This window comes from Lactuca serriola, chromosome 5 (assembly GCF_051521515.1).
Source record: "Lactuca serriola cultivar US96UC23 chromosome 5, Lser_US96UC23_V15, whole genome shotgun sequence".
In the NCBI taxonomy this organism is placed as follows: Eukaryota; Viridiplantae; Streptophyta; class Magnoliopsida; order Asterales; family Asteraceae; genus Lactuca; species Lactuca serriola.
In genome coordinates, this window is record NC_136412.1 from 32,860,159 (window position 1) to 32,881,377 (window position 21,219).

A 21,219-nucleotide genomic window follows, 5' to 3' on the forward strand; every position below is an offset into this window, starting at 1 on the left:
TGACCCGTGTTTGAGTTAAACTGCTGTCTAGATGAGAGATTTTTGAATTTACATTTTTTAATTCTTTTTCATATGAATTTTGTGGGACTTTGAATGAGACAAAAATGGATTGTACCTTCTTGATTAATTCATCAAGCTCATTAAACTGCACGCTGAGAGGTTTTGCTGTGAAGCACAAGTCCTCTCGCTCCTTCGTGTCTTCATTCCCACCGTCTGTGTTGTATCCCCTCATTTGAGATACATACGACACCATCAAACACTTTCCACCGCTTCCTTCACCTTTCGCAACGTAAGCCTTTCCATGAGATGGCTTTCTGACTTCATCATCCTCAGAGTCGGTTGACCAGACCTCCACGCCACCGAACTCATCATCTGCTACCGAACCCTGCAGAATTAAAGCATTCATAGAAGGGTTAGCAGTAGTTTTCTTTCTCTTGATCTCTTCCAGCTTTTTCATCAACACAGCTTCTTTATCTTTTTCTTCATCCTTTTCTACCATTTTCTTTAGGACACAGTCTTTGGCATAGTGGTTCTTTCCTCCACAGTAGTAGCAGTTCACACCTGAATCTCCTTCAGCTTTCGGCTTTTTCTTTGGTTCTTCTGCCTTCGGTTCCTCCCTCACTTTTTCAAAACTATAGCTTCCCTGCCAATTTATGTTCTTATTGGTAGGAAACCTTTTCTTAATAAACCTCTTTGGATTTGACACCATCATTGCATAATCTTCAGAGGTAAGGTTATAGTCTTCTAAGTTAAGATCTTCATCTTCTACCACACTTTTGCTTTTAGATAGAAGGGCCAAGGAACCCAAGCTTGAAACCACATTTTTCTCCTGCAAGACAATCTTTTCTTGGGATTTCAAAATCCCTACCAGTTTAGCCAATGAATATGATTTGAATTGCTCATGAGCTTTAACAGTGGACACAACCGCTCTCCACTCAGATCTAAGACCATTCAAAAACGTAACTTTTTGTTCAATCAACTTCCTTTCAATATCGTGTTTAATCATCTTACTGAGAAGATGATTGAAACAATCGAATGTCTGAGTAACAGTTTCCTCGGGATTCTGCTTAAATTCGCCAAACTCAGATAAAAGTAAGGTCTGAATGGAATGCTCCAGATCTTCGTCTGTGGAATATAACTCTCATAGCCTATCCCATATTTCTTTGGCAGTGCTGCATGAACTTACTAGCCTGAAAGTATCCGATTGAAGAGCGAATTTGATTAGTCTCAATGCTTTAATATTGCACTGAAACTTATCCTTTTCATCTTGAGCAATATCTTTTACGTCCTTCAACAGATCATTATACTCTTTCTGAGCGAATGGTCCAGACACGATTGCTTCCCAAATAAGATATTCATTGTCTTCAGATCCAATGACATAATCTTCAAAGTGATGTGCCCAGACTTCATAATCCTGGGTGTAAAGGATGGGAATCTTCATCGTTGATCCAATGTTGTTTGAGATGTTTATTGGATTTGATTGTGACTCGTCCATGCTTGATTGTATAACCTGTTTGAAAGATCAGACTTGTAATATATAAGATTAGGGCAAAACAAATAAATGTTGAGTTACGTCAATTATGGGATGACGGCTCAATAAATATTAGTTAATGCGGAATAACCCTAGTCGCAACCTTTTTCACAGAAAAGATGTGTATGAATTACATAGCCTCCTGCTCTGATACCAAATGATAAGTTATTAATTAACTTGATGATCGATTAGATCTTCTTAACAGGTAACGCGATGAAGTAAAAACAGTAAATAACACAAGTATAGATCAAGATGTGTCGAATGATTAGATCAAACAATCCTCAACAGAGCTCGACTAAGAACTTCCACTGTAGAGGATTCTAGGGTTACAAGAACGATAACAATAAACTTGTTGAATAATAACTCTCTGATCGTTCTATTCTATCGTTACCTTCTAGGAGCATGCAAGCACCTATATATAAACTAAACCCTACTAAACTCACGGATGGACAGGCCCATACCGGAGATACATAATGGACTAGCTAACGAGCCCAATAGACGTAATACATAACACAAAACACGACCCAACAATCTTATAATTACAATTCCATTCCCTTAAGTTTAATTAATCTCTTTTAGTCACAAACTTAATTCTTATTAATTCTTGACTAATATTAATTAAACAATATGATTTCTCCTTTAATATATTATTTTCATAATATATTAATAAATCATATTTAATCCTTTCTCTCCATAATTCATCCTATCAAGTTGCTTTGGTGAAGGCAACCCAAAAGGACCATGCACCATCGGGTCAAGTACATACCAAAATAGTTATGGACTTAGACACTAATCCAACAGTCTCCCACTTGGATAAGTCTAATAACTATTCTGCGTATGACTTCAGATCCTGATCTGCAATCGTAGCTTTCCAAAGCCGCTGTCAACTCTAATCCTATCATATACGCGTGTCCTTTAGATAAGGGATCATATATTCCTCCATTCTAGATATCGTGAGACATGATTTATAATCATTCTCTTTGTACTATTTCTCGACTTCCAATTTATGACGACTGACTAATTGAACAAATCAAAATAGCCCTAGCCCGGCCGAGCATTTACGTTTGTCATCACTAAATCATCGAGGGGCCCAAAGATATCGCTTTTATCCTACTTTGAATAAAAGGAACGGATAAACTTTGATTCAATGCTCGCTTGCACTTACTCACCGAATCACACACAACAATATGTTTTATGACACCAAGTTACTGGTGCGTTTACATATTATCAATGTGCAACCGATTCGCAAGATACAACTCACACATCTTGGTTTCAAGAATATAAGATGTTATCGTCACACCAATCACTTATGATACAATTCATGGAGTGATCCAAGTGAGCGTGGGTTTAATACAATGCTCAAATCATATTCATAAGCACTCATGAACGTTGCAGCAAACATTTGCTTATGTCTAATACACTTTAGACAATCCACACACCAATTCACGACAGTCTTCATTCATACCTACTTCCAACATATGAACGACTGTGGCCTGTTCGAATAATTTGACTGTTCTTAACCAATTAAATTATTCAAGAAGTCAAAACATGCAAAGTGAAACACAAGGATAATACTAATCCCATATGGCCTCAAACCTTTGAGCATAAATAAAACAACTTTTATTTATCACCATATCGATTACTCATTATTTGTTGTTTCGGGTAATCAACTTTTTACTTGAATTATTACAACACTTGTCCCATGCTCTTAGCATGCACACAATGTTTACCTATGATTCTTACTTTATGAAATAGATCAAATGAACACATTTCCAATCATACTCATTTCACAACTCCTAATCCTTTTTCACAAGTGAAAGAATATCAAATTCTTGCTACTTATGAAATATGCTAGATTCTAACATTTTATGCAATGATCCCTTCACAATGTCATAGCACAAAAGTCACAATGACTATTGCCAATGAAATTACAAAGTCCTCTATCGGAGATTGTTACAATACAATTCCTTAGATATGATGTCTCTCACTCAAAGTACATTCCTTTGAACATCCTTTTGCATAAAATTTCTAATCTAGACATTGATTCTCAATATCCAACTCCCAATATGGAAACCTTTCCATACTTACCATATGACAACTCATTCTCAATAGAATCTTATCTATTCATAATAATGTCGATATGGTTCATCCAATATCATGCTTCCAACTACCCACAAGCGACCAATCCTCGGCGAACTTTGGATTGTCCTTTGATAGTTGTTTAATTACCTTAGTCAAACTAATTCTTGTCCATTTCCCTATAAATGCACTAGACATTTGGAAAATTTTAGAATGGTCAAATATTATAGCATTTGCAATCGATCCTATACCCGAAGCGTATGGGACACGATGCATAATGTCTGACATAAAGATTTGATGCTTTATCAATCTTTTGCCATAATATTTTATGTGCTACGTTCTCAAAATTCGAACTATAAAGAGGAATGCCGTAATCATAATCGAATTTGAGAACACACTATGTTTCCTTGACTAAAATATTAACATTCCACAACCTAAGTCTTTAGATTTGAAATGAAGCATAATATTCTCTCCCTTAATTATAGCAAAACAACTATTCAACCTTTACAACTTTGCAAAGTATGACTCTTGTTTTCTATAATTAATATTGCTAACTTGAAATACTTTCATTAATAATCATACAATCATAACATTTATGCTCCCACTATCATGATGATTATTATAAACATAACACTTATGCTCCCACTAGCTTTGACATGTATTTAGAAACCAGCTTAACTTCCAGAAAAACAATACTTATTGAATTTCTTAAGTTCATGTTTCTAATACCTAATGCTTTGATAATCTTTTATCAAGGCTTCTTAAATTTATACACCTTGGCCTTAGATAGTTCACATGTGTGTCTAAACAATTCAGACCAATTGCCAAATCTCACAATTCGAATCATGGAAAGGGATACCGTAACCATAATCGAATTCGAGAATACAATTTCACAATCACTATCTTCTTAAAATCTCTATTAGTGAAAGCATTTCCTCACAGTCATTTTCATGAAGGAGGGAATCTTATGACACTTAGATTTTAATGGTGTATGTGTTCCTATCCATGTGAATTTGTCAAAACCAAAGTTCACGACAAATTCAAACTCATATGGAACGAACTTTCTTAATCTTGACTTCTTGCCTTATGGTAACACAGCTGCCCACCATGTCTTCCAAGTAGTTGAGCAGCTCACCCTTTCATATCAATGTACTTTCCATTGATCAAGGTGCGTTCAAATGAGAACTCATAGAACTCACATGCATAATTAACTCAATTGGAATGGCACAGAAACAAAATAGTGTCAACACGATAGGTTGTAAACCTCAACTCGTGTGCTAGTGATGATCGATAAGGTTTATTTTGATTTGTTCTTGAAACCTTTCAAGACCATTAAGACTCCCACTGACCTCTTGACATATAAGATTCTCTTGTCAATAAACATTTCTTGACAAACAAATATTCAAGAGTTAGTGTAGTTTTTATCAAAACACTTCATAAATAGGTCCTAGTTGGTCTTTTTCTTATCCAAGACATCACAACTTTCCTCATTTGATGAATGTTATAAACCTTCTTAATACTTATCACTCATTGTCACAATCTTAACTCTAAGACTTGTGTGGAACAAAGTATGATTGACTTCTTGATTTAACCATTTCTTCAGTTCTTGATTCCTCTTCTTAGACATACAATTGTACTAAGATTCACTTAGAGGATCAATTGAGATATGGTTCTTAATCATTAAGACTTATCATAAAGCATAAAAAGTACTCTCCCTTCTTCTTAGAATGGTGAAACTTTTATCTTTCTACCTACTTGATTCTTCCTATTCGTTCTGCTATTGATATAAACTTTTCAATCAATTCAGAATTACACTTAATCTTATAAGTATAATCATATTTACTAAACCTTTAGTAAATCATGACAAATATCTTGTTACTCTTATGGTGGACTTGATCAACACGCAACTTTGTGTACTTGATCTCCTAGTCCTTCACTTGAAACTTTGTCAATGAATTAGTCTAATTTCCAAATATGAAATTTCTCATTCATCGTGCAACCAAGTTGCATGATTCCAAGTTTCTGTCCAATTGAAACATTGGGCGATGAGAAACTCTCCCTATTTGGTAAATTCTCGACATTTCCACAAACAACATAATTAAGAATCAAATCCATTATTGCTAATAATAGCAACATTCAAACATCAATTTTTCATATACGCCATTGCAATGATAAATAAATAATATAAAAATCAAATTTATTTTATTGCGGAAAAATTTGTCCTTACAATGCAATTCATTGAAAAACTATGCTAATACATCTTTCTTAGCAATCTAATTTTAACTCTAAGTAGCAACTCGAGAATCTAATCTTCAAGTAATGCGATCGAAATCCATTCCTTCTCGGTTAGATTCTGCTCACTTCTTCCCTTAAGCTTCCTCTCTTTTCTTTGATCCTACAAAACATCAATTGTAATCTTATCACATTATGTATTAAGAATCTAGAATAGGATCTTAAAAGAGTTAGTCAATGGATTTTACCTAAATCAGAGTCATACATTTTGACTCTCCCATCTCTTAGATCTCTTAGGTAAATAGGGCAGCTTCGTCTCCAATGCCCCTTCTCTTGGCAATGAAAGCAAATTGACTCTTTTGGAACAGAACATGGAACTACTTTAGACATTGCCTTTCTCTTATGATCAAACTTTTCGATCATAGCATGTCTTTCGTTGCCATTGTCTATATCCATAGAGGTCTTGAAGGTAGATTCACGAATCAACTTTGCTTTTCTATTGCGCCAAACCATTGTTGATTCAGCAGCAATAAGCATATAGGTGAGATCTATAAGGGTCACGTCGCAGTTCATCATATAGTACTCTCTTACGAGCGCACTATACGAGTTAGGAAGTGACTGAAGAACCCAATCAACAGCCATCTCCTCACAGACAACGGATCCCAACATTCTTAACCTATCAATGTGCGACTTCATCCCTAGGACGTGTGCACACACCGACTTTCCTTCCTTATGTTTGCTTGCCAAAAGGGCTTGAGTGAGCTTGAACTTTTCAAGCCTTCGAACTTGTGGGTTAGGGAGAATAATTGGAGAGGTAGAGGAAGTGAAGTATGATTTCTTATTCCTCGATCGAATCGTGGAATATCATCTTCATGTGGAATGCTTGTTCCACGGGATTTGGGAAGACCATAGTTGTCGAACTTTGACATCTACAAAACGGGAGAAAACGAATTCAAATTAGTTGATTGATTGAGTCCTTAGTAAATCACCCAAATGAGATACTAAGGCTATGACCCAACACAATACGCTACAACCTAGAAAAGGGATGCCGTAATCTAGTTGCAGAATATTTGAAGGTAAGTGAATGACGATTCACTAATTTCCACCATGAAAAACGAAAAAGAAATTTAAGTTTTAAATCTATGAAAACTCCTAGATCCTTTGAGATTCAGTGAACATTTCAATGACATTTTTAAATGTCGATATGCCCCTCTAGTTTGTGACTGGGATGCCGAGGATCACAAAGCGGGTGTGAATAACCATGCAAATTTACATGGTGCCCTCACATGTTACAGTTACCTATTCGATGTGCCGGTAAACCACACACGCTCCACCGAACTATGACAAACATTAAGTCACCCTTTTCTACCTTTGCTTAGAATCATTTAGTGTGTCGGTTAACCACACATGCTCCACTAACGTCTTCGCAAGGGCACAAAGTGTAATTTCATGGAATTGCATCAATTCACTTTTGTCTAAAGTAACTAAGATTGGGAATTTTATGAAAACATTTAGTTACTTTTATACTTCGTTATACTTATAATGGAAGGTTTCTGTCCTATCCTACCCGTTCGACTAACGACCCTCCACTAGTCAAGAGTGCGGTGGGTAAGAGTGGATACCCATTCAATCGCCATTTTATAGGCAATTTCCTTAAATACCCCTTATAGACCAACTTCGTGAATGAGGCCTACTAATGGTAAGACTGACTTTTACTCATACATATATATAATGTTAGACTTTTAATGTTATATATAGTATAGGGTGTATTTTACACTTTTAAAATATTAGGTGGTCAAATTTAACAATTATACTTTTAATTCAATTAAATTGTAAACCAAAACTTTATGGATTTATTAAACCTCTTTTAATTATACACCTTAATTAATTAATAAAACCATAAGGGTGTGATTTGAATCTTTTTCAAAACAATACTAGGGTTTTAGAATTTAACAATCCTAAATTAAACTTTTAATCAACTTTTAAATTCCAAAACTTGAGAGCAAGTTTTGAAACATTTCAAAACATTAGGGTTTAGAATTTAAATATTTCAAAATCAAACCTTTTAATCAAAAATTTAAATTCCAAAACTTGAGGGCAAATTTTGAAACTTTTCAAAACATTAGGGTTTCAACTATTTAAATTTAAAAACTAAACTTTTGAGTTTAAATTTAAACTATAAAACCTAAAGGGGAAAAATTGAAACTTTTCATAACACAAGGATTAAATAACAAATAATATAAATTAAACAATTAATTTCATCATTATCTATATTTGACCTAATTTTCAATTTCTTGCAAAATAAGTTACCAAATTAAGAAAAATAATTAACTTTAATCATATAAGGAAGTAAATATTTTATTAATTGATAAATATCTTCAATTAGATCAAGAATATACTCATATATATCATAAAATCGGATTTATATTGATCTAATATGATAAAGGCAAGTATCTCAAAGATAAACAGCAAGAAATCCCGATAATTGCTCTTTTTGACGCTTGGACTCGCCGAGTACCCACATGGACTCGCCGAGTCCACAATGGGACTCGCCGAGTTCATCAGGCAGTTTCACAAAAATCGAATTTTTTTCAACTTGAACAAACATACAAGGCATCAATACAATAGAAACCAATCAAGGCTCTGATACCACTGATGGGTTTTGGTCATAAGAACATCCTATGTGCTCATACAAACCCTAATGCTTGGATCTAGGTTTCTCTATTGTACATGCAAGTTATCCAAGACTATAAACCCTAGATCTAGCATATGATAATCAATATAACATATAATTAAGGTTTAGATCATACCTTGACTGTTATGTAGAAATAACAATCTCAAATCCTTCTTGTATTGACTTTAGAAAGCTTAGAGTCACAAATGTCACTCCTCTAATGGTTCACAAACACCAAGAGCAAGAGGATGAAGAGGAGAAGAGAAGGAGGCTGCCCAAAACGTGTGGAAACCCTAGAAGGAAGCTTGTCCACGTTTTTGGGGCATAAGGGCTCTATATATAGTGAGGCTATTAGGGTTATCTAACAAGGAAACCCTAATTTGGATGCTTAAGCCCTAAGCAACCCATGGACTCCTTTCCTTAAAGACCTTGGACGATTTCTAATGGGTTTCCCCATAGAGTTCGTCCGCTCCTTAATATAAGGCAATCCATAGCCCAAATTGCAATTATCTTATAATTACAATTCCAGTCCCTTAAGTTTAATTAATCTCTTTTAGTCACAAACTTAATTCTTATTAATTCTTGACTAATATTAATTAAACAATATGATTTCTCCTTTAATATATTATTCTCATAATATATTAATAAATCATATTTAATCCTTTCTCTCCATAATTCATCCTATCAAGTTGCTTTGGTGAAGGCAACCCAAAAGGACCATGCACCATCGGGTCAAGTACATACCAAAATAGTTATGGACTTAGACACTAATCCAACAATATCTTGGAGGCGTGTGCCAGATCTTGATGGAGGAGGCGCACAAATCCTGATTCTCTATTCATCCAGGGGCGACGAAGATGTATAGGAATCTTCGTCTAGACTATTGGTGGCCCTGCATGAAGCGGGACATGGCGTGGTACGTCGAGTGGTGTTTGACCTGCAGGAAGGTCAAGGCCGAGCATCAGAGACCGCACGACAAGATGCAGCCGTTGGACATCCCGTTATGGAAATGGGAGGATATTATGATGAATTTTATCACAAAGCTTCCCCGGATGGCGCGAGGAGTGGATTCGATTTGGGCCATCGTGGATCGATTGACCAAGAGCGCCCATTTTATTCCGACTCAGGAGAGTATCTCGGCCAAAAAGTTGGCCGATATCTACATCAGGGAGATAGTGGCACAGCACGGGGTGCCAGTGTCAGTGATATCGGATCGAGATGTGCGGTTCACTTCCAGGTTTTGGAAGAAGTTTCATGATGAGTTGGGCACTCGTCTATACTTTAGCACCGCCTTTCACCCGCAGACGGATGGTCAGAGTGAGCGGACCATCCAGACTTTGGACGATACATTGCGGGCTTGCATGCTAGACTTCGGTGGCAGCTGGGATACCTATCTTCCCTTGGTTGAGTTCTCGTACAAGAACAGCTACCACGCGAGTATTGACCATCCTCCATTCGAGATGTTGTACGGTCGGAGGTGCAGGACCCCGATATGTTGGGGTGAAGTTGGCCAGAGGGTCATGGGGAGCACCGAGGTGGTGCTCAAAACGACCGAGAAAATCCAGCAGGTTCGGAGCAGGCTTCAAACTGCGCAGAGTCGGCAGAAAAGTTATGCCGACAGGCGTCGATCAGACCTAGAGTTCCAGGTCGGGGATATGGTTCTCCTGAAAGTGTCGCCTTGGAAAGGCGTCATTCGATTCAGGAAGCGAGGCAAGTTGGGTCCGAGATACATTGGTCCGTTCAGGGTTGTAGCCCGGGTGGGCAAGGTGGCATATAGGTTGGACCTGCCAGCCGAACTCAGCCAGATCCACAACACCTTCCATGTCTCCCAGCTACGGAAGTGTCTCGTGGATGATTCAGCGGTGGTGCCATTGGAGGATATACAGGTTGATGACAACCTGAATTACATTGAGCGCCCAGTCGCAATCCTCGACCGGAAGTCGAAGGATCTAAGGAACAAGAGGGTGGAGTTAGTGAAGGTGCAGTGGCAGCACCGAAAGGGGTCCGAGTGGACTTGGGAGCCGGTGGAAGAAATGATGGAGCATTACCCCGAGCTGTTTCAGGATCGAGCAGCAGACTTCGAGGACGAAGTCTAAAATAAGTGGGGGAGATTTGTAGCACCTGGTTTCTGGTACGTAAAATTTATCTTTGCATTTTTCATTTTTAGCCTTGGAATCGGCGAGTTGTAGGTCCGACTCGCCATGTAAAGACGGGATTTGGAGCGTGTTTAAGTTGGCGACTCGGCGAGTCACCGCTGTCTGATGAAACCCTAATTCCAAGGGTTTGCCCCTATTTAAGCTAGCTTGTGCGGCCCAAGCTCGCCCCCTTTCACCCTCAGAACGCCATACATCAAACACTAACTCGTTTCTTGTGAGATTGAAGTGATTAGAGTGATTCCTTGAAGTTTTTGGGAGAAGAAGGAGAGTGGAGCAAGAAGAGGAGAAGGAGACCAGATATCTTGGTGTTATTTCAGAGTTCTCTGAGGTATATCTCTACTCCATTCTGTTTGTATGCTTAAAATCCCATTAGAGCACCTTTTGAGCTCTTCTTGAACCTTTTTCCAAGCTTGTGCATGAAGTGGAATTCGTAATAGGTTGATTATCCACTAGATCTAGTCATGGTTGAGCTCCAAAAGCTCAGATCTATAACCTTTATGGGAGTAAATTGATTGAATGTCCTAGATCTACCTTCTTAGCCCTTATTTCGCCCTTAATCCCCATTTTATGCATTTCTACACGTAAAGTTGGAAACTTTACGTGAAAATCCTGCCCTAAGAACCCAGATCTATGAATGGCATGAGCTGGATCCAAGCAGAATCGCGTGTATAGTTTTTGCATGTGGATGACTCGGCGAGTCGTTCATCTGACTCGGTGAGTCGAGTCGCGAGTCCCCGAGTTTCCCTTTTTTCACATTTGCGGGTTGGGAGTAATGAGTCATTAGGTGTGACTCAGTGGGTCGGAAGCTAGACTCACTCATGAAGCCACTCGGCGAGTCAATGCCATGACTCGGCGAGTTCAAGGCAACCTTCTTAGATCAAGAACAAACTCGACGAGTTGTTCATACAACTCAGCGAGTCATAGCATAAAGTGTTCATCGGATGAAGATGAACTTGGCGAGTTGTTCATACAACTCGGTGAGTAGGATGAAGGGCTATTGGCCCTGGGGTATAGAAGGAAAACTCGTCGAGTCTACGTCTAACTCGACGAGTAGAGATGGATTTATGGTCAGACTAAGGGAAAGGGACTCGGCGAGTTGGCAAGCCAACTCGGCGAGTCTGGTCAACTGGCAGTTGTCTGTGACTTGACTCTTGATTTGTAAGGGTAAATGGTCAATTTACCCTGAAGTCGGTTAGCAGTAATTGACTAAGTGTTTTGTGGGAATTATAGTCGGAGGATTTCCGGAGCGGTAGTAGCAACAGACAGTCAGTTCCCACACAGATCGGCAGGGACTTTGAGGTGAGTTTCCTTCCAGTAGTAACGGGTCTAAGGCGCCAAGGTCGGCCCGTATAGACGAGATGTTAGTATTAGAGTGTGGGCCGAGCCCGTATCTCTTGGTTGAGTTGATTATGATATATGCCAGTATGATAGAGACGTCTATACTCGTTGTCTGTGTGATACTTGTATATTATGGGTTAGCGGCTGAGTGTGGGCGAGGCCCGTATCTCTCCGAGAGTGGAGTGTGGGCGAGGCCCGTATCTCCCAGATAGTGGAGTGTGGGCGAGGCCCGTATCTCCCGACTAGCGGAGTGTGGGCAAGGCCCGTATCTTTCTGAGTGTGGGCGAGGCCCGTATCTCCTAGCTGTACGTTGTATGCGTGCATGGTATGAGGTATTATGGGGGAACTCACTAAGCTTCGTGCTTACAGTTTTCCGTTTTGGTTTCAGGTACCTCTTCGTCGAAGGGGAAGGAGTGGCGCGGTAACGATACATCATACACACACCTGCTTGTATTCCGCATTATGACATCTACCTGGGAGATTGTACTCTGACATTTTTATGATTATTACAATGTTTTCTGACATGCAACATCTTTTGCGAAATGAAATGGTTGTTGAATGATTTATTTCTAAATGTTTTGTTAAGTACATGTTTTAAAAACGAAATTTTTGGCTCGTATTTTTGGGATGTTACATTAGGGTTTCGTATTCTGGATAAGAGAGGCTATAAGGAACCCTACGAGAGAGAATGAGGTGCTTAAATAGTGCACAAAGTCCTGGATTCTGGGTTTCCCTCTTCAGACCGGACTCGCGAGTCCTCTTTGCCGACTCGCCGAGTCGGTTACTTAATCGATCCCCGGATCCCGCTCCGACTTGTCGAGTTCCTCTCTGGACTCGACGAGTTGACCCTTTGACTTAGGGTTTTCTTTCCTTTCTTGGCCTTTCTGATCTTGGGTGTTACATGTATTATAATCCACTGATGTATAGATCCTATGGTTATAAAATAGTTATGTAGTTAGACAATGTTAGTAGGTTATATTTTGAACCTCCCCCACCCCCACCCTCTTCTTTCTTTCTTTCTCTCTCTCTCTCTCTCTCTCTCTCTCTCTCTCTCTCCCCCCCCCCCCCCGCTCTCTCTCTCTCTCTATATATATATATATATATATATATATATATATATACCCACATACACATACATTATGCACTTATTTAGTCACTAAATAAGTTTTATACATGATTTTTCACAAAAACCCTTAAGTTGTTCAAAAACTTTTACTATGATCGAGTATAGTAGGTTTATGTAGGTTACATTGCTTATTCGAAAAAATAGATTAAATGTTAATTACATAGATACTAGATGTTTATGCTTAACAACTTAAGAGGGTATCTTAGATACCCCTATAACTATTTAGTCACTAAACAATATTGAGTATAATATATACCATTAAACTTTATCTGTTATATAAAATTTATCTTTGTGACATGGTATTGTAGGTAAATGTTAATTTGGCATTAACGTGGCTAATATAGACCTAATACGTATTATGGACTTATATAATTAATATGTGGGCCATTAAACATGCATCTCTTAAGCAATTTAGATACAACTCATTTATAGGTTCTAGATTATATACAAATAGTTATTTTACATTTGTAGGTAACTAGTGTTAAAAATGGAGATACCACTTGTTTCCAAGGATATATACAATCCAAAATGTTATTATTCAGATAATAAGCAACAGTTGCATGACATTTTGCTTTGCCCCATCATATTCAAGTTGGAGAAATTAAAAGAACGACAACATTTTCATAACTTTGTTCGCACATTAGGCCACACTAGATGTAAGGTATATGACTTACATCTTCAATAAGCCAACAATTACATATTAGATCTATCTCGGTCACGTAGATGCAAAACCAACATTTACCTATAATATCTAGAGATGACAACGGGGGCGGGGAACACAAGCGACCCCAATCCTCACCCTCATCCCCGAATCTTCATTCCAATCCCCATCCCCATCCCCATCGGGGAATATAAATAAACCCCCATCCCCACCCCCAACGGGGACTGGGGATCCCCAACGGGGAAACAGAGATTTTTTTCTCTTTTAACATGCAAATTTTTACGTAAGAAAAAAACTCTATATTTCAATTTTACCAGCATAACTTTAAAGATTTTATAAAATATATAAATACTCATAAATTGCAGAAAAAATATAAATAAATTTTCTACCAAATTTAAATATATATATCAGAAATCAAGTAAAAAAAATTATCAAATTGATATTTAAGGTAAAATAGATCAACCAAAGAGAAAAAAATATATATACACGAGTTAAATTAAATAAAAGAAAAAGCAAAAAGTATAATTTCAACCAAGTAATTACTAATGAGTTAGGTTACTTAGATCAAATTTTATGTATTATAAACTATACTATAAATATATGTTCTGTATTATTTTTATATATTAATATATGTCGGGGACGGGTCCAGGGTTGGGGATTAAGGGTATCCCCATCCTCATCCCCACTTTTTTTATTCAGGTATTCCTCATCCCCATCCCCGGTCAACCTGGGGATTTCCCAATCAAAACGGGTACGGGTTTCGGGTTCCCCATTGGGTATGAGGATTTTTGTCATCCCTAATTTATAATACATTGAGAGAATGCTAAATCGTGTTAAAAGAAAGTTTAATAACTAAATGTGTATATTGAGCATCCATTACCATCTCAAGCGATTAATCCTCTCTATTTAATATCCACATAATTAGCATTCAAGATAAGAAGCATAACATACAATACCTTATCATAATAACAGCTTTTGAATAGTTGATAAAAGTCTAGTGAAAAGTATGTACTAAAATACAAAATAATGATTAAATATACTCATATAACATAAAACATTACCCTCTCAAGTCTTCAAAATAATCATTAAATATACTCGTATAACATATAACATTACCCTCTCAAGTCTTCATTCTTTTTATCTTACAAAATTTTGGTGTATCAAAACTATATTTTTACAATAATAATCTAATTTTCCTTTTAATTTAATCAATTAAATTATAAAAAAAGCAACTCGAATTGTCCCATTTTATGTGTCAAAATTGTCACATCGACTTTCGTACATATGGGCTAAAGACCTTATGCTTTATTTTGAATATCTCAATATCTCATATTATAAATTAGGGATAATGATTTGAAAAGGTAACGAACTTTCGAATTTGTTCATATTTAGTCACTAACTTTTTTTTTCGTTATCTATTTGCCACTGAACTATTGAAAATGTTCATATTTTACCCTTATGACCGGTTGTTACCAGTCATAAGGGTAAAATGTGAACAATTTCAATAGTTCAGTGACAAATAGATAATGAAAAAAAATTTAGAGACTAAATGTGAACAAAATCGAAAGTTCGTTTCCCTTTAAAAAAGTTCAGTGACTAAATATGAACAAACTTCCTCTTGTATTATGTTTTAGCAAATTATTTATTTTTGTTAAATTTTGACAACATTTGTTGATGAATAAATCTATGAAATACAAAAAAAACCCCGAAAATTATATTAAAAAAATGAAAAACCGAAACCAAAATAAAAAACCAATGGTTTGGTATTTTTCAAAATAAAAAATCAAAAATTCCAATCTAATTTTGGTTTTACAAAAATTCAACTTTTGAATTTTCATATCTAAATTTATTCCCTTTTTTATAATCAAAAAATGATTATAAAACCAAAAAAGGGAATGAGAAAGCGCCTAATTCTGAATTTTTCTATCCAAAACTCCATCTTAACACATGACACAAACATTTTGCTTCAATTCGGAAAATCCAAAAAATCTTCAATTTTTAGTTTTGTTCACGGACCGTCTTTGACAAAAATTTGGGTAGAAATTGTCAATTTCAAAATTCTGTTAAAGGCGACCCGTGAATGAAGCTAAAAATTGAAGATTTTTTTGGATTTTTCGGATTGAAGCAAAATGTTTATGTCATGTGTTAAGGGGGAGTTTTGGATAGAAAAATTTCGAATTGAGCGTTTTCTCATTCCCTTTTTGGTTTTTATAATCATTTTTTGATTATAAAAAGGGGAGAGATTTAGATAAGGAAATTCGAAAGTTGAATTTTTTATATTATGTGAACTTCAAGACCGAAGTGACCTCGAGTATTTGAAGTTTATGAAACGATTCGATTGGAGATTCAGAAGTGATTTTAGTTTATGATGGGTTTGGACTTATTGAAGATTGTTGGAGTGTGCATAAATGGTCAAAATTTGGGTAATTTTTGAGAGAATGAGAAACTCCTAATTACCTTTTGATGCTCGGTTTGTATGGTCTCACATCTAGAACCCAAATTGAAAAGTCTTAGAAAAATTGAAGATTTGATGTTCATCTCTACATGTGTCACGTTTGAGGCTTGGTTCGTAAAGTTGCTCGAGTTTGGAAGATTTGAAGCGGGTTATCCATTCCTAACTTTGAGGGGGAGAATGTTGGGTACAAAGTTATCCATATATGACTTTGTAAATGGTTTGATTTTTGTAGACCCACTTGCATGTGATAAAGTAGCCTTGTGACATTAGAGATAGATAGATAGATAGATAAATATATATATATATATATATATATATATATATATATATATATATATATATATATATATAGAGAGAGAGAGAGAGAGAGAGAGAGATTGGTTTTTTATTTCGGTTTCGATTTTTCGTTTTTTTAATATATTTTTCGGGTTTTTTTTATTTTTATTTTTTTATTTCATAGATTTCTTAATCAACAAATGTTGCTAGAATTTAACAAAAATAAATAATTTACTAAAACATAATACAAGAAGAAGTTTGTTTACATTTAGTCATTGAACTTTTTTAGAGGGAAACGAACTTTCGATTTTGTCCAGATTTAGTCACTAAATTTTTTTTATTATCTAATTACCACTGAACTATTAAAACTGTTCACCTGTTACCCTTATGGCCGGTTGTTACCGGTCATAAGGTAAAATGTGAACAGTTTCAATAGTTCAGTGGCAAATAGATAATGAAAAAAAATTTAATGACTAAATATGAACAAATTCGAAACTCGTTGCCTTTCAAGTTATTATCCCTATAAATTATTATGAAATTTTGTTTTCTCTACGTAAGATAAACATTGGGCTTGTCTTATAAAATGGCCCTTCATTAGTAGACTACAAGCCTACACTTTCAAGCCCATCAAGTGATACGCCCTGCCATATTTTCTTACTTGTTTGCTATAAAACCAAAGTAGGGTTTCATTTCCTGCGCTCGACTATTAACGCAGGGTTTCTGCCGCCGTCATTCATCGGAATTTGCTTAACAGGTATGTACATCGACAATCATCAATCATAATCGTCTGTTTCCGATTTGTTGTGCATTCTATCCTGAACACCAGTCGTTCGCTACCGATCTAGATTTTATTCTCAGTAGTCTTATATTCTTTTCAAATTCGAAATCGAGTCGGTGGATATTTCGCAATTTGTGTTTTATATGGAGAAACTATCATCTACCTACATGAATCAGAGAATGAGATTTGTGATTTATCGTTTTGTGTAGGGTATAATGACGACCAGATTGAGGAAGAATCGCAAGAAGCGTGGCCACGTGAGCGCTGGACATGGTCGTATCGGAAAGCACCGAAAGCATCCCGGAGGTCGTGGTAATGCCGGAGGTATGCACCACCACCGGATCCTCTTCGACAAGTACCATCCCGGTTACTTCGGTAAGGTCGGTATGAGGTATTTCCACAGGCTGAGGAACAAGTTCTACTGCCCAATCGTGAACGTCGACAAGCTCTGGTCGATGGTTCCACAAGACGCGAAGGAGAAGGCTTCAGCTGATAAGGTTCCAGTCGTCGATGTTACTCAATTCGGATACTTTAAGGTTTTGGGAAAGGGAGCTGTGCCTCTTTCACATCCTATGGTTGTTAAGGCGAAGCTCATTTCAAAGTGTGCTGAGAAGAAAATTAAGGAGGCCGGTGGTGCTGTTGTTCTTACTGCTTAGGTTTGTTTTTCTATTTTTGATGTTGATTTTGATTATTACTGTTAGTTTCAATGGCAGAGTACTCTGAATTTGCTGGATTTGAACTACTTTTTGATCAAATTTGTGTTTTAAACTTCTTACAAATGTGCTTTACTCTTCTTTGATGTGTTTATCTCGTTGTGTTTGAATGTTTTGAAATGCTATACTTTATATCTGTTAGCTTCACTCAAAATAAATATGAATGTGTTCTTACAAAGTAAAACACAGTGATTTGAACTTTTTTTTATTAGATTTCATTATACCCTTGTTTTTAGTATGTGAAAATATTAATCCTTCGAGTCATTACAATATGATCTTAGAGGGGTTGCAAAACTGGTTTTTTTAAAAATCGTTTTTGGCGAAATCTGAATTGGTTAAAATATGTTTTTGTTTTAAGTTGGTTTGTAATCCGACAAATTTTGTATTTAATTTGGTGTTTTGTATATTTATTTTAATACAACTTATTGTTTTAGTAAGTGTTTTTTAGTATATCTAATGCTAAAATGAAATTTTAAAAATGGTGTTTGGTTTAACTTAATCGGATTGAAAATGTAATAAATTTATAAGTTATTTTTAGTGCTTGGTAAATGATGCATATACATTTAATTTAAAATTAATCTATCAAAAATTCATAAGGAAAATAAGTATGGATTAATTTATCAAAAATCTTTGTTTAAGCCGATAAATGTAATAAAATAAGTATGGATTAATTTATCAAAAATCTTTGTTTAAGCCGACAATTAAAAGGTCTTAATACTGAGGTGCTAAACCGTAACCACCTCAATTGTGCATTTTCGAACATCCATGTGGTGTATATGAGTAAAAAACATAAAAATAACCTAAAAATAAATAGCTCTTAATTAAAAAAATTACATCAAATTAAGCAAGATTAAAAAAAACTAGAGAACAACGGATAATAAAAAGACAAATGAAGAAATATAATTAATATCTGAATTTTATAAAACCAAAATATGTCACTCAGGAATGAGTCATTTTCATCAAGGCCATTCTCGTCTTCGTCATCTGAAGTCATGCTCTTTCAAAAGCATTTCCTTTCTTATATACTCATTAAGAACACATTGTGACTCTTTCACAAAAAACACAAATCTATTCTCTTACACTTACTAAAAACACATCCTCAATCCTTGATAACACACTCTTGGTACTAACACATTACACATCCTGTCCCCTTCACAACACAAATAAATTCCATTATCAATATTGTTGCATCTTCTATTTGTTTTTGTAAAAGCCACTTCCATTATGTAAACAAGAATTTCATCATCATGGGTGTCGGCTTGAATTTCGAGAAAAAATGTGGAAAAAAGTAGGGAAAGTGATGATGACATTTTATTTAAGATTTTTCATGAATTATGAAGTTGTAAGTTTGAAATCAATGGTGAAACACAATGAAATTTAGAAGGGTTTAAAAAAACACGGTTGTTTTGTTCACCAAGCCCAAGATCCATTACATTATGCGTGGTTTCAAAACTTTGAATTGGGCCTAAAACTAACTATAACCGGAACTGGTTGTTAAATCCGTTTATATGTAGTCACTAACTATCTATTGATTTTAAATTAGCCACTTTAGATTTCGATCCTATTTGATTAGTAAGTATTGTTTTTTTTATGTGCTTAAATCATTAAAATTTAAAATTAATATGAAAAAAAAATACTGTTTTGACAAATATGAAAGAATCATATGGTAATCAAGCTTAGGTGGCGGATACAAGAGTGATGTGGGATCCCAACTTGCATTTTTATCGACTAGACTTAAATGTGTTGCGTTGATATGATACCCATTTAGTTTCTTTCAAGTTTCAACCATATTTTCTAGTAAATTATTATTATTATTATTATTATTATTATTATTATTATTATTATTATTAGTTCTAAATTATATTCATCTGAATCCGATAACACCTCACCTTCCACCTCCCTCATACCATCTTTTACATCCCACTATCCCGTTCATAAACAAACATAACAATCAAAACCAACAATACTTAAAGTAAAAAGAAAGAATATGAAAAAAAATCCATATAAACCAAACGTTAACATAAGATCATATCCTTTGAACCTCTTGAACGTGATTCCAAATCGAAGCCAAATACAACTCATAATTAAATCCTTTTATATTAAAAGAAATCAAGAAAAAAAATGTTTTGAACAAGATTCCAAATCGAAATCCATATTGTAAACCTTCATCAAATCCTAGATCTACAAAGTTGCTCTTCCCAATTATCTCATGCATCGTTCAAACAACGTCGTGTTCGCTTTCATATCTTGTTCTACCAATATCACCAACCATAGTGACACCCTCTTCCAAATCAAAACGTATACCTATCCCCATCATTGATGAGAATTAACTGTATTACATCCCTCACTGGTCAGTGATGTTGAACCCCAAGAATTAACAAGAACAAAAGTTTGACTAGAGAATCAATGAGAATTAAAGCAAAACCCTAAAAAAAATCAATGTTGCAACATTTCAAATATTTAATACATTTCATATATGTCCTTAAATATCAAAATATCATATTTGCTCAACTTAATTTCTTAATATCATATTTACCTCTATAAACCTTCAAAATATTATATTTACTCATAAAAAAATTACATTTTTTAAATAATTTATAATCATTTTTTATATCTTAATTTTTTTTTAATTATGTTATTCCTACGTCTATCATAATGTAACGTCTACTTCTAAATTGTTGAAATGTCGTAATCTTTACAAACAAAATGCTTCATCTCCAACCATCTCCATGAAATGTGTGCATTGATTGCTTAGTTTTTTTTTTTTTCTTTTGTTGAATATTGTCATGTTTTAGATGAAGAATATTATAGATATTACCATCGACATTTTGATGTTTAAGAATAACATATATGATATTGTGATATTTAAGAATGACATATATGATATTTTGATGTTTATGAAGGGAATATATAATATTTTGATGTTTAAAATGACATATATGATATTTTAAAATTTTATAAAGGGTAATATGATATTTAAAAATTAAGTTGTGCAAATATGATATTTTGATGTTTAACATAGTTATATATGAAATTCTCCCTATTATTTATTTAATTTTTTTTCATATTATTTACTTTTGTAATTAGGTTAGGTAGTAACATATTGACGTCATAGTAATATTTAATTTTAAAAAGAAAAGAAAAAAGGCACATAAGCTAGGTGTAATCAATGAAACAAACTAAGTAGTGGTTTTTATCTT

The 21,219-nt window shown here is 35.2% G+C and overlaps 1 pseudogene across 1 annotated transcript; it reads left to right on the top strand.

Annotated features, from left to right (window-relative positions):
- The first annotated feature begins 17,144 nt into the window (after nt 1-17,144).
- LOC145052307 (large ribosomal subunit protein uL15x pseudogene) lies at nt 17,145-18,085 on the top strand (annotated as a pseudogene). The gene is made up of 2 exons (XR_013684043.1): nt 17,145-17,282; nt 17,516-18,085. The product of XR_013684043.1 is annotated as a large ribosomal subunit protein uL15x pseudogene (transcript).
- Nucleotides 18,086-21,219: the final 3,134 nt, after the last annotated feature.